Here is a 15,647-nt window from a genome sequence, read left to right on the forward strand (position 1 = left end):
GATTGTCGAAAACTTGCTTAAGTGTCGCGCTGGCTGTAGTGGGGGGAGGGATTGGCTGAGGCGGCGGCGGCGGCGGCGGCGGCGGCGGCGGCACGGCACGGCGCGGTGCACGGACTGCGCAGTCCAAGACAGAAACGATCTTAGGCGACTGTGGGACCCAACTCGGGACTCTGCGCCGAGCCAGGCTGGGCTTGCTGGGCTGGCCCTGTACAGCGCCTCTTCCCGGCTCGTCTCGGGGAAGTGCCAGTGACAGATACTGTTCGGGACCGTCGGGGCCTGTGGGGCGAAGGGGAGCAACGCGGATTCTTGGCTGCCAACGCCCCCTTTACATACCTTGTCCTCCCTCATGGGCCGGTGATTCCCCTGACCCGGGGTAAGGGGGTGGCCAGTGCCTAAGGTGAGAGGGGCGGGGGGGAGGGGGGAGGAAAGAGGACGAAGGGGGAGGAAAGAGAGAGGGAGGGACCGCAGGACGCGCGTGCGCACGGCGGGGGAGGGGCCGGCAGGGAGGGGAGAAAGAGGAAGGGTTGCGGCCCGGGATGGCTGGGGTGGTCTGCTACTGGCGGGTTATCTTGGGGCCGGGAAGGATCTGGGGTCTGAGTCTTTGGGCAAGATTGCATTGGACTTTGTGGAAAACTAGAGCTATCTACAGACACACCCACACCCTAGAGTAAGGGGTAGTGGGGGAGGGGATTTAGCTTACATTTTCGGGTCTCCCCTAAGACTTGGATGTGGATGGAGATTTGAGGCGTGCGAATACAATTTGACAATGGACTTATGAAGGTAACCGTGTTTGGAGGCTGGGGAGGGATTTGGAAGAGGTTACATTAACCTTTTGCCTAGTGAGGGGTGGCCTTTTTCTGAAATCCAAGGGAATATATAGGCTATACTCTGTCAGAAATGTAGATGCATAATAAAATCTGTGTATTGTTGACTATCGATACTTAGATGAATATAATATTTCTGTTATTGTCCTTAGAAATTTTGCCAAAGTCAGTGGCAGTGCTGCTGCAGTGGGAATATCTACTCTCAACTGCAGGATAAGGTTTGTGTCAATCTTTCTAAAATAGGTTAGCCTAGCCTTTTACGGACATTTCATATAAGAACTATAGCTCCCCCACCTAAAGATAACAATAACAACAACCACGACTATGACTGCCACCTAGGCAGTATAGGCCGTACATTTAACTAATTAGTGTTTATATATAGCTTGGTGAAAATAGATTGTTTTGTTCAAAGATTTGATGTGTTTTTATATATGTATAATGTGAGTGAACGTATATTTGAGGTAAGTTGTCAATTATACTGCAATTATACTACATTTTTGTTTGTTATTATAATATAGGAAGCTTATGAATATTTCTGATAACTTGCCTTTTGGTGGGTATTTTATGCTTAATTTCTTTATTTCAGGACTCTTATTTAACCTATAGGAGACTTGAAAAGACTCGTCTAAATTAGGATTCCATTCTAGTTTTTTATTGTTTTAAAATTGACTATTAATATTGCATTGGAGTAATGCTAGTTTTGTTTTGCCTTACTAAGTTAAATAGCCACATTTTTTTCCTGGGTCAAAATAGAAAAGTGTTCTATAGAGTGGTAACAAAGGAAATCACAAAATATTAAGTTAATTGTAAATAAACATTCATTGAATAGTAACTAATTGGTTTTTGCATTCCAGAATCTGAAAATTTATAGTCATAATATTAAAATGAAAACTCTGAGATTTATTATTTGAATCAACTAGATGGTATCAGTAGATTGATTTTCTCCAATTTTGTTTGAGAAGAATTTAGAATTTGGAAAAAAATTTTAACAGATAGTTTCTTAACCAACATAAAAAAAAATTGTAATATTTTCTAGTGGTAATATGAAACTCTTTCTTTTTAATTAACAATAATTTGACACAATTCAATGTTAATCAGTACTTCACTGTCAAATTTTTGTAGCATTGTGTTTATATAGAATGTTTATAATGAGTTTCTACTTTACACATCTAATCTGGGTAGCATAACAGTCCTGAGAGGTAGTCAGTATAGATATTATTAGTTTACATTTGTAGTTGAAGAAGTGACACACAGATATTTAAAAACTTGACCATTGTAACAAAGCTAATAAGTGACAGAACCTGGACAAACCCAGGTCTATCAGTTCTAAATCCAGTGCTCTCTCATTATACCTTAATGTTCTTTTAAAAAAAGAAAAGTGCTCATCATGGGATGATGGGTTTGGAGCTAAAAGGATCTTAGAAGCTATTCAGTACCTTCATTTTACAGATGAAGAAACTAGGGCTGAGAAAGATTAAGTGACTTGCTTACAGTTACAGAACTCTGGGTAAGTATCTAAGGCAAGATTCCAATTCAGATCTTCCTGAATCCAAGTTGATGACTGTCCATTGTTGCTATCTAGTTTTTTCAAATTATTACCTAAAAAGTTTTAGTAAATTTCAAAATAATGATCTTAATACTATAATTACATCATAATCTCATAGGAGCAGGGGTTGTCAGGGAGCAGAACTAAGAGAACACAATGTCAACTTAAGACAGAGAAGAATATGCAGGAGGAAGTAGTCAGCAAGTCAGAATGAGGACTCAAAATAAGCCATTTGCTGTAGAAATTAAAGAGGTAACGTTGAAGAAGCAGTTTTACCAGAGTAGTAAATTTGAAAGCGTGATTAAAAAGAGTTTTAAGAAGGGAGTAGAGAAGAAGTCAAGGCAGTTATTACAGACAATCTCTCTATATGAGTTTGACAGTGAAAGTGAGAGGAAATGTAAAACCATGACTTGTAGGAGTAACAGGGCCAAAGAAGATATTTTTTAAGCATGTGAGGAATCCTCAGCATATATTTGTATACAATCTCCTTTGGTAGGTAGGTGAGATGAAAGATGAAAGAGGAATGATGGATGTGGACCATTCCTCCGATACATAGAGAAATGTGAGATGAGGGGTGTAAAAAGGATAATATTGTAAAATAGTAGGGTCACCCCATCCTTAGAGATTAAACCAAATAGAGTGAGGACAATGGACTTTGGAAATGTGGGCTAGAATAAGATGAGGATTCCTCTGACAGCTTTAGTTTTGTCAGTGGGGTGGTGTTTAGGGCCTGGAGGAGGAGATTTGGAAAAGCTTCTATGAGATACAAAGATGACTGGGAAGAATACAAGTATTGCTTTGTAGCAGTGGAATTATTTAACTTGAATTTATGATGCACCCATTTAATAGGACTATGTTACTTCCTTCACTGTTCCTAAAGTAATAGCGGAAAAGAGCAATGACAGGGTTGACCCTGCCTTAGTGATTGGCAGAGAATTCAAGGAGAGATGACAGTGTATGGTGAACTAACTGGCCAACCATGTTGTTGGGTGTATGAATGGAAGAAAGTGAGGCTAGAGCTGAACATGGGACGAGAGAGGAAAGGTTGGAGAACATAGTGAGGCAAAGAGGTTTAGGAGGTATGAGGAAGAGGAAAGGATTAAAGGAAAATAAGTTTGGCAGTAGGTTGTGATAAGAGCGTAGAATTTCAGAGTTCAAAATCATGAAGACTGGAATTTCAGGAGATGATGAGGTAGAGAACAATGTCATGGGAGTTGAAGAGGTTGATGAATTGGAAGACTAGCATGCATGTTCAATGGAATAATGACTTGAAATTGTACCCCCAAGTAGATAGATGGTGAACTGAAGAAGACTGAACAAGATACTGAATGAAATAATGAGAATCACCAAGAGGTGGGCAAGCTCAAGAAACATTAGTTTTATGAAAAATCCTTATAGTAAATTAAAAAGCTTTTATATTCTTACTCATGTACTAGTCGTTATTAAATGAATCAGGATTGAAACCTGGACTAAAGGAAGGGTCATTTGGTCTTCAGTTAAGAGTACTGTATTGGGATTTGAGGAACATGAAAAATTAGAATTGAGTATAAAGAAAATGTAATTTGCCAATCAATTAATTTTCATAATCAAATCAATTTTCATACTTAACCAGAAATGATTATTTTTAGGCTAAAAGTCAAAATTTAAGGGAAGATTGTTTTAATTCTGTTATTATTTCACTTACATATTCCAAAGATGTATTTCATTTCTACAGACTAAATAAAAAAATAAGTTTTAATGCGGTAAAAAGAAAAAGTGTTTGACTGAAAAAGAAGATAGATATGATAACACTTGACATTGTGATGACATCAGGCAATGAATAGCTTAAACCTCCTTCTTCCTTCCCCTCCCCCCAATAACAACTTTATAGGAAGACATGAATAAGAATCAAAACAAGAGAGTGCCCCCTTCTGTGAAGAGATGGATTGTGATCTTCATCTATTCAGAGACTATATAGATAGATGCAATCACAGATTAATTTGAATATTATATAAAGTGTGAGATGAACAGTTGGTTATTTTGTGCTTTCATCATTCTGAATCCTCCAGTGCAGATCTCAGCCTCTCCAGGTTTTGTGAGTTTCTGTTTCTCAAAATTTTATCCTTTAGTCTCCAATTTTCTATGTTAATTTTAACCAGTTTAGCTAGGCTTCAATTGAAAGGATTTGCTGAGATAGTATTGGACAAATTTCTATGTAGAACTTCATAGCTTTCAAGATCCTATGGTCTGTTTCACTCCGTTTTGAGATAACAATAGTGGACAACATAGGTAAAAGAAGAAATTTCCTGTTGCTGGGCATTTGGTGGATCATTCTAAGTGTGTATATATTCCTTTCACCTCAAATTCAGAACATGAAGTGATTTATTCACAAGACCATGAAAGTTGGATTTAAGACTATTTCCTTCATTATGCTTGATTAAAAACATAATTGTGTTCTTTGCCATCTCTGCTCCCTTGTCTCCCCTCTCCCCTTTCATGTGGTTTTTAATAGAAAAACGTCTCATGTTTATGAGGATTAAAATGTACGATTCCACTCTCACATATTTTGTGGATTTATATACAGTGTGATAGAACTCTTGCTTGGTGGAAAGTAGTATTTGATTTCTAGTCTTCTCTCTGTCTCTTAATTAGTTGAGTGACCCTGAACAAATTGTTTGACCTTTTAGGATTTCAATTAATTCATCTTTAAATAAAGATGCTAAGACTTAATATTGTCTGTTCTTGTAGATTTTAAATTTTAAAAATCTGTCTCCCCAAAATGACTACTAAATTCTTGCCTACAAAATAGTATGGTCTTTCCTCAATTCTCATATTACTTGATTTCTTTGTGGTATCTGACATATAATCAACTCCTGATTCATATATCTTCTCTTTTCCTTTTCTTTTTATTTTCCTGTCTCTTTTGTCTGATTGGTCTTTTTAATTCTCCTTTTCTGGTTCATCATCTCTTGCCCCTTAAGCATGAGTGATTCCCTTTCTTTTCATTCTCTTTAATCTCAGCTCTCATGGCTTCAGTTATTATCTCTACACAGATAAACTTCCAAATCTATATATCTGGTACTACTCTTTCTCAGAAACTCCAGGCTCAAATTATCAAGTGGCTACTGGCTATCTCCTCTTGATTTTGCATCAAATTTCCAAAATCTTTATGTCCAAAATGATGCTCAGTCTTTCCCTTCCTGATCCATCTTTTCAGACATGTACACACACATATGTATATGTGTATATGCACACATTTACATACACATATATTTGAGGATAGGATCATTTTTCTACATTAGATTAAAAATTTTAGTCAGCTTTGACTTTGTTTTTCTTGTCTGTTTCCACATTTTGTGATTCTACCTTTATAGCTTCTCTTTTCTGTTTCAAATGAATATTTTTAAAAAGAGTTTTGACTACTTATCTTTTATTCAGAAAAATCAATATCTCTTTATTGGTTATACAATAAAATGCAAACTTTCTAGTTCAGAATTTGAAGTTCTTTACAATCTGACTCATTTACTTTTCCAACTCTTTTATATCACTCTCAACACAAATTGTATTCTAACCAAGTAGGCCCTATGAACTGTTCTAAATTAACATTCCATTTCTCTTTGTTGTCCTTTATACAGAATAACATTCAACATGCATTAGAATGGAGGCTTCTTGAGGGCAGGAACCATTTTTTTTTTTTTTAAATAAAGCTCAAATCCATGCTTATTGATTGACAGTTGATCTACTTCCTCCTCAACTCTTATTATCCTTAACTTTTCAAAGACTCAGTTCAGGTACTATTTACTATGGAAAAATTTCTGATTCAGCAGTTGTTACTGCTCCATCTTCCTTGAAATTGTGTATTTGATTAGCTGTGACTCTATTGTATCTTCCCAGTAGAATATATGTTCCTCGAGCCCTGAGAGTACTTTTTAAAAATATATTTTTTAATCAAAATTAGATACTTTTCATTTATTTATTCATCCATTTATTTATTATTTAAGTGACTTGGCCAGAGTCACAGCTAGTAAGTATTAAGTATCTGAGGCTAGATTTGAACTGAAGTCCTCCTGAGTCCAGAGCCAGTCGTCTATCTACTATGCCATCTAGTTGCCCCCAATTTAGGGCTTTTTAAAAAAAGACTTAATTAAAAAATTTTTTTAAAGGCTTGTTTCAATAGTAAATTTTTTATTATACTAAGTAAAATTAAGAAAATAAGAAAATATTTATGTTTAGTAAGGTGAAAGACATCTTTGCTTTAGTGAAGTCATCTTAGTTGTATGAAGTAAATTATTCCTGACACTATAGATGCCATTTATAATTTCTCAAATGGTACTCAAAATGAAACCTTATTACTCCTTGTTATATTCTTTTACTTCATGCTAATAAACTTTTTGTTTGCATCTTTCACATATTTTGTCCTTCAGTATTAGTCATTTGTTGTTCATTTGCAGATATTTAAATTTTTTTATCTTTACTTTATTCAATTTTGTTTAACAGAATTGTGTTCAGTATTTGTTGAATTTTGTAGCACACAGAAAATTCTTTTAATATGCATATGCAAATATTGCTTTGAATTTACTAGATCCCCAATAAGTATTTCTTAAATGAATGAGATTTAAATTATTAAAATTGTGATGTTTATGATGCTTAAGGGGCTATTATGTATTTCTTAAAGTATATTGGTTAGATATATCAATTCAAAAAATTTTTATGTGTTGGGTTAGAATGACCCTATTACTTTACTGCCTGTTTAGTTGATTTCCTGGACTTCACTTTCCTCATTTGTGTAATGAAAAAGCAAATGACTTCTAGGTAGAGGTTCACATGTTGTAAACCCGTAGTACATTTTTGTTTAGATTATGTATTTGCATGCCAGAATCAGCACCATGAGAATTAAAGATAACCCAGTTCTGCTAAAATTTACTGTGTACTCTTAATTTGTGAATCTCTTTATTACTGCTTTTCCATATTGTGATAGCTTTTTTTTTTTTTTTCATTCTGGCAATAATTTAACATCTTAAGGTGTAGGATATTTTATAATAGGGAATATATTGAGGAATAAAAACTTTGAGCCACAAAAAAATCACAAATTTGGAAAGGGAACTTCATATCATCTCAGCCAATTTATTACCTGGTACAGAAATCCCTTTACAATTATGCTTATCAATTCTTGTTTCATATTCCAATTTACTAAATCTTAGCTGGTTCAATAAAAATGGCCTCCACATTACATCTTTTGCTTCTGTGCCACTCTATATTTAGTAACTCCTTCCTATGTACTCCTTCCTAACTTCTGCCTCCTTCAGATATAGTTCAGGTTCCATATATTTTTTTTAACAGACTTTTTTCTCATCGTGCTACTTGTTTCTACTTTGACTATTGAAATTTCTGTCTATCTATATTGAAGAAAGAAAATGTTTGGGTTTTGGTCTACCACTTTCTTGCCATACCTGTATTATCCCTGTTTTACATACTCTCTCCTTTTTATAATCCATCGGTGAATCAATCAGGACTTAAACAGTACAAACTATGGGGAAAATGATCAAATCAAACTATCATTCCTGAAAGAAATTTGTCAGTTGCTCAGTGATTCCACTCAGCATCTCTATAACTTTCTGTACAAAAACATCTTTCAGAAAAAAGTATATCGTTTCCACCCATTAAACTCATTTAGGACTGAGAATATCTTGATTTTTGAATTTGTATTTCCAGCATTTAACATAATACCTGGCATTTAGTAAGCAGTCAAAAAATAACTTTTCCATCAGTCAGTAACTCTTGAACTTGAATGGAAGTCTGCTAATTAGTTTTCCTGATTTCTTCCCCCTTAATCCCTTCTCTAATCCTCTGAAAGCTGCAAGATTATTATTCCTAAAGCAATTTATTTTCACCTATGCATTATTTGAAGACAGCAAAGTGGTTTATTAGCTCTTTCTCCAGATAAAACAATTCTGTCTCCTTCCTTTATCTTCATTTTTTGATATACTGTGTCACCTAATTCAGTTAGCCTTCCCTTGTTACAAGTGTAAATAGTAGAAACAAGTGACACATTGAGACTCTGATAGCATAGTCCCTCATCACTTGAAGGAAAAGAGGTAAATTTTCTCTTTCTTGGGTTCAGATTAGGTATTGCAAACCTAAAGCATTCAGCTCTTTTTTTTACATGTATATTATCTTGATTATTATATACATTATTTCCTTGTTCTGTTTATTTTATCATCACTTTATAGAAATTTTTTCCTGTTTATTTCAAATGCCCCTTTCCTTTATTCATTAGTTTTCTATTAATACAAAATATTTTGGAATATACAGGATCTATCTATCTCACCTTTTGGGAAATATGCCAGTAGTAAGATCTCAAAAGTCAAAGAAGTTGAATAATTGAGTGATTTTCTTGCATAATTCCATGAGATTTTCTGATATGATTGTGTGATTTTTATAGTGGAACCCAAAATGTCTTAACATGATTGACTTCCAGAATGGCTCATCAATTTACAGCTTCCCCAACAATGTGTTAGTATAATTGGCTTCCCAAAACTCCAATGCATTGACTATTTGTCTTAAATGTAGCACTCCCAAATTGTTAGTTGTGAGTTGCAGCCACAGAGTTATTTACATTTGCTTTTTTCTTATTAGTGATTTGGTATGGTCTTTCATTGTATTATTGATAGTTTGCATTTGAAAACTGTTAATAATCTCTGATCTTAATCTCTTGGAAAATGATTCTTGATCATAATTATTTGAATTAGTTCTCTGTCCAGTATATATTTTGGATATATCAGAGATTCTAGATACAGATTTTTTATTTTTATTTTTCCCATTTGACAGTTTCTTTTGTAGCTGCATTAATTTTGTGCAATTTTTCCCCCCTGAAGCACTTGGGGTTAAGTGACTTGCCCAGGGTCACACAGCTAGAAAGTGTTAAGTGGGTTTTGAACTTGGGTCTTCCTGACTTCAGGGCTGGTGCTCTATCCAGTATGCTACCTAGCTGCCCCCAAACATTTTTTTAAAAAATGTGTAGTTAGATTTAAAAATTTTCTATTGTATATTCTATTCTTTCCCTTGTTTGGTTAAGAATTTTCCCATTTCTCCCTATTAGAGCAGTGGTTAGAGGATACTCTGAGTAACTAATAAGAGAAATACAAATCGAAACAAGATTTAATTTCCTCCCTTCCCCTTGAAAATTGGTAAAGCTGACAAATATCAACATTGGAGGGATTGTGGGATGATGGCACACTGGTGCATTGTTTATAGAAATACAAATGGATAACTATTCTGAAAAATCACTTGCAATTATTTACATAAAATGACTAAAATGTCCAGAAATTTCGTTGTTAGGCTATACTTCAAGGAAGTTATGGACAAAAGATTCCATATATACTTCAATATTTATAACAACACTTTTTTTTGTGGTAACAAAGAACTGGAAACACAGTATATATCCAGGATGGGGGATGGGATAAACAAATTGTGGTACATGAATATGATGAAATATTACTGTTTTAAAATGCATCAAATACAGAGAAGCATAATAGTACTTTCCATGAACTGAAAACTATTAAGTAAGCAGATTCCGAAAGCAATATACATAGTAACTGTAACAATGTAAAGGAAAAAAAAACCCAACAATCTCAAAAAATCTTACATCTGTGTTGCAAAATTACAAAGACCAAATTTATTTCCCCTGCTCTCTTTCAGGGATTGGGTTCATTGTTGTGGAATATTTCATTTATCATTCGATTTTTTTTTTTTATTTGTTAATAGGTTTACTGGATTTTTTCCTTCTCCCTTCTCTTCTCCTTTCCCCCTTAATTGTTCTTAGAGATTATTCTCTAGAAGAGGGAGAAAGGATTCAGCTATAAAACATAACATTATCAATAACATTTTTTAAAAGAAGCATTCTCCTCTGCCTCCGAACTATAATTTTGAAAGGTACTACCTTTTATGACCCCCCCCTTTAAAAAAAAAAAATCATGTGATCTTTTATATTTAGGTTGTATATTCTTTAGAACTTATTATGGAGTATGGTATAAAATGCTGATTTAAGTCCATTTTCTGCCAAACTGCTTTCTACTTTTAAAATTTTTTCTTATTATTTTTATTTTATAATTTTTAATATAGCTTTTTATTTTTTAAAATACATGCAAAGATAGATTTCAACATTCATCCTTGCAAAACCTTGTTACATTTTTTTTCTCTCTTCTCCCCCTTTCCCCCATAACAGCAAGTAATCCAATATAGGTTAGACATGTGCAGTTCTTCTAAGCATATTTCCACATTTATCATGCTGCACAAGAAAAATCAGATCAAAAAGGGAAAAAAAAAGGCAACTGCTTTCTATTTTTCCCACCACTAGGGAGTCCTTCTTGCATTACTTGTTCTTGGTGGGCAGCTGAATTCATTTGTTTTCCCTTATTGCCCATTTGATCACTTCTATGAAACTATTTTTCTATATTCATCTAGTACCGGAAAGATTTATAATAAATTTTATTGTCATGTAACTTCTGAAATTTTGGTAGTAATCAACTGTTTCATTTAATTTTAGTGAACTCTTTTGGGTTTTTGTTTTTGTTTTTTTTTTTTTTATTGTGTTTATTGCTTCAATTTCTTTTTCTTATTTCTTTAGTCATTTTTCTAGTGGCCACTCGGAATGTAAACTGCAGGGAACTTTTCAGCCTGAGTTAGTGAGTAGAAGTTTCCTTATTTGTAAGTTCCTTCTACCAAGGAAAATCACAGGTTTATTTCCAGTCTTTCATTCATTTTCGCTGATTTCACATTTCAGCCAAACTGAGATAATTCCTTAAATTTTGCCTTCTCACCCATTTCTTATATTTTCATGTCCTGTGCTCCATTTCTATAGTATAATCCTTCTTTATTTAACTTTTACTGAAATTCTTCTTGTCTTTCAAGTCTTTACATAAATTCCACTCCTCTTCTTAGTCCTTTTTTTAGGTTTTCATGACTTTGGCCTTTCATATGAATTTTTAAACTTTTGGTTCTCTTTTGAGAGTCTTTTGTTATTTCCTCTTTCTCTTTTTTCATTCCCAGTGGGTTGTCTTGTCTATTATAACTCGTCTCACTTATTCTTTCCACTAAAACTGCCACCATTCTGACTTATCTATGATTTTATAAGGTTTTAACTCTCCCCCCATTCTGCCTTTTACATAGCTACCAAAAAAAAAATCTTCCTCTTAAGAAGATATGACCAGATCACTTTACTGCTCAAAAGCCTTTAATGGTTCTATTGTCTATAGAATTTAAAAACAAAACAAAACAGTTCCATAGCCATCCTTCTGCAGCTTAGCTTTAAACTACCTCTCTGGATACACTATTTTTACACTATTCCCCATCATTCTGCAACTATCATTTTTTTAAAGCACTTAACTATGTTCCAGGCATTGTGCTTACATTATAATGGGGATTATTACACTTAAAAGGAGCTGAGGTTGTGGTGAGGGAGAAATATAGGATGAGAATAAAAATGCTTGGGGAAATGGTAAAAAAAAAAAAAAAAAAAAAAAAAAGTCCAGAGGGGCAACCTGGAAAAGAGAGGAATGAGCACATAGTTGTGGCCTTTATGCTTTCCTTAAATGGCTATTCTGGGAGGAGCTAATTAGAGTTGAGAGGCTACAAGAATGGCAAAGATAAAGGAATGGTTCACCATTTTCTTCTCTTGCTCATCTTACAGATGAGGGAAACGGTTAAGTGACTTGCCAGAACTACACAGCTAGTAAATATCTGAGGCCATATTTGAATTCAGGAAAATGAGTCTTTCTGACTTCAGGTTTAACACTGATCCACTGTGTCACCTAGCTGCTCCAATTGGATTATCTCTTTACAAACCTTGTCTTTTCCTCACTTTTTATTATTGTATTCCATCCATCTTGTCTGAATATACTTTATCCACTTCTCTGTCTGCTTATTAAAATCTTGACCCAGTGCAGCTCCATAAAGACTTCCATAAATTTCTCAACTGAAAGTGAGCTAATCCTTTCTAATAATACTTTGTTGAAATCTCTTTTTTTACCCTTCCCCTTTTATACCTTATTTTAACTGTCTATAATTTAATTATTTTCCTTTTAAAAATATGAACTTGGCAAACTTCAAAAATATTAACATGTTCTTATCTAGAGAACAAAGTTTATATATTAATCTCTCTTATAAATTATAATCCAGTTTAATGTAGGTAGCATTGTTTTGTATGCCTGTATTGTTTACCCTATTGAAGTCCTTGCTTTTGGGGTTTTATTGTTTTTCCGTTTTTTAGAGAGCCTGTGTCTTATGCATAGTATAATTGTTCATTGAATTGATCAGCTTGAAATTTAAAACTTAATTGATATTATAAGAAATGAGCATTTTTGTAATATATTCTGTCAAGAACTTTGAAAAAATATCAAATTTATATGATCCATGTAATACTTGTTGGAAGGGGTGTTTCAGTATATTTTCCTAAAACTGCACTGACAATTTTCCAAATGAAAACATTAATCTTGAGAGACATCAGAATTCCATTTGTCTACCATTAGAATTCTGTCTACCAATTAGAATTTTTTTCCCAGTTCTGGAACTGTCTTAATTGTTTGTATTTATATCCCTGTAGTGGTTGGCACATACATAGTGAATTAAGTACTTTTTCTCTAACATTAAATTTGTTCTTTTTCAGGTCTCTTGGTTCTTATAGTTTGGCAATCTTAAGATCAGGGGTCATAGACTACTATTTAGATCTGGAGCTGCAAGGGAACTCAAAGGCCATCTTTTCCAATCTCTTCTTCTTCTTCTTCTTCTTTTTTTAAATTATAACTTTTTATTCACAAAACATATGCATGGGTAATTTTTCAACATTGATCCTTGCAAAATCTTCTGTTCCAACTTTTCCTCTCCTTCTCCCCCACTTCCTCCCCTAGATGGCAGGTAGTCTTAATACATGTTAAATATGTTAAAGTATATGTTAAATACAATATATGTATACATATTTATATAGTTATCTTGCTGCATTAGAAAAATCGGATCTATAAACAAGGTAAAAAAACCTGAGAAGGAAAACAAAAATGCAAGCAAACAATAAGAAAGAGTAGAAATGCTATGTTGTCCACATTCATTTCCCATAGTTCTCTCTCTCTGGGTGTAGCTGATTTGCTTCATTTCTGAACAATTGGAACTGGTCTGGATCATCTCATTGTTGAAGAAAGTCACATCCATCAGAATTGATCATCATATAGTATTGTTGTTGAAGTGTATAATCAATCCCTTCGTTTAAAAGATGGCAAAATGAAACCTAGGAAGATTTGATTTTTTTTTTTTTTGCCCAAGGTCATACAAGAGATAGCACTGGCAGGAATTGAAACCTAGTCCTCTCACATCAGAGCAAATGCACTTTCTATTTCACTGTGACTACCCATAATTAAGTCATGTACTTAACAATTTAACAATTTAAACTATATTTTTAAAACTTTTCCTTTGGAGTGGGTACCCAAGATAAGTAAGGAGATAGTGAGAAAACATGGTGCCCAGATGAATTATATCTTCAGGTCTTTATTAGGTGTGCTTGCTGAGCTACACTATTATTTGAAGGATCTTAGAAAATGAGGGATGTGTATCACATGATTGGAAAAGGGAAAATTCCCCAATTTTCAAAAAAGGAAAAACTACAAACTATGGACTAGTGAGTTTGAATTTAATTATTGATAAAAATCTTGAAAGAACTATTAAAAGAGATGGTTGGCTTATCTCTAGAAAGGGAAATAAGTGGTTATAAAGAACCAGAATGATTTTATCAAGGAAAAAATGAAACCTTGCCAGTTGAACATCATTTCCTTTTTTGATAGTATAGTTTACCTAGATTTTTAGCAAAAGTTTTGATAAAGTTGTTTATATTATTCCTTTGGATAATTGCTTTGGATTTCAGAAGATTGAGATGGATAGATAACACAAATCAAATATATTCAGAACTGATTGGGTTGTCAGACTTAAAGAATAGTTATTAATGATTCAGTGTCATTTGGGCAGAAAGTCTCCAGTGGAATACCTCAGGAAAGAACTGTATTCAGTGACAGACTTCAAAAGGATTTTGACAGGCTAGATGCTGAGTTAAATTTAATAGGATGAAATTCAAGTGGATAAATGCACTTAGGCACAGATCAACTCTACAAATTAAGTTAGAGAAGATTCACAATTATACAGCAGTTCTGGAAAGGATCTCTGGGAGTTTTAGTCATAATATGTGACAGTCAAAAAAGCCAATACATGGATTGGGGTAGGGGATGTGAGATGGGATATAACTTACAGGAACTGGGTGGTGATAATCCCAATATACCTTGTCAGATCTTGTTCAGTTCTGAGAACTGTAGTTTAACAAGGACAATCATTAATTTTATTGCAATTTCAAATTTTAAAAGTTTAAAAATACTTTTGACGTCCTGAATCACATTGAGTTTTCATCATTACGAAAGTAACTACTTTCAATATCACTTTCTCAATCTTAAAATGAAGAAGTTAGATGTGAAAATTTCTTTCAGGTAACTTTCCTTAATTCTACATTTTTTTTTTATAACAGCTCCATAATATGTATGTATTTTTAAACTATCGGAATGAGAAATTCCTTCAAATGTTGTATTGATAATAAAGAAGAGTTGGAAATTCATGTATGATCCTTCTTTTTTCCTACTTGGAGAGGAGGGAATGTTACCTATGCCCACTTCTGAAGGAGAGGCTGAAATTTGAAATTGATTTTCTCTCCCTCCCACTTTCACCCTTGGAGGAAAAAATCCCTTGTAACAAATATACATATTTAAGCAAAACAAACTCCTGCATTGCCATTTGGAAAGATACTTTTAAAATTCAAAGCTTATTTTTAAATATGCAAGCATATTTCTGAATTCCTGAAAGTTTTACCTGTAAAGGAGCATTGGTTTTAAGAACCCCATTTACTGTTTTCTTTTGTTTTTTGAGCACTTTGGTTGAGTGGGGATGAGGAATTGAAATACCACTCCTCTTTAAACAAAAACATTTCCCTCCCTCTTTAAACAAATAATTTTTTTTTTTTTAGAAAGAATTAATCTCTCTTTACATTTATTGAACTGAATCTTATTAAGCTCTCTGAGTCTATAGAGAACTGTAATTTTCTGCAAAGCTTGACTACCCTAGATTGGGGACAATTCTTCTATAGATATTGAGTATCACTTTTGTTGGTGACATACCAGTCATAATTATTATGTAGATAAAGATAATCGTTAGGATATTTAGCTCCCTTTGTTTTATGTTTAGGCAATTTTGTTGTGCCAAATGTTTTTTAAGGAAAA

The 15,647-nt window shown here is 33.8% G+C and overlaps 1 protein-coding gene across 6 annotated transcripts in view; it reads left to right on the forward strand.

Moving 5' to 3' along the window:
- Positions 1-298: 298 nt before the first annotated feature.
- Positions 299-15,647, forward strand: part of RNF111 (ring finger protein 111) — an 82,739-nt gene continuing 67,390 nt past the window's right edge. For 5 of the 6 annotated variants that reach the window (XR_007951027.1, XM_051980740.1, XM_051980743.1 and 2 more), the window contains exon 1: positions 299-397. The gene's annotated coding sequence lies outside the window, so the exon portion shown is untranslated. Of the gene's footprint in view, positions 398-541; positions 781-15,647 lie in introns of those variants that run through there. The other variant, XM_051980741.1, reaches the window with a different exon arrangement.

This window comes from Antechinus flavipes, chromosome 2 (genome assembly GCF_016432865.1).
Source record: "Antechinus flavipes isolate AdamAnt ecotype Samford, QLD, Australia chromosome 2, AdamAnt_v2, whole genome shotgun sequence".
NCBI lineage: Eukaryota > Metazoa > Chordata > Mammalia > Dasyuromorphia > Dasyuridae > Antechinus > Antechinus flavipes.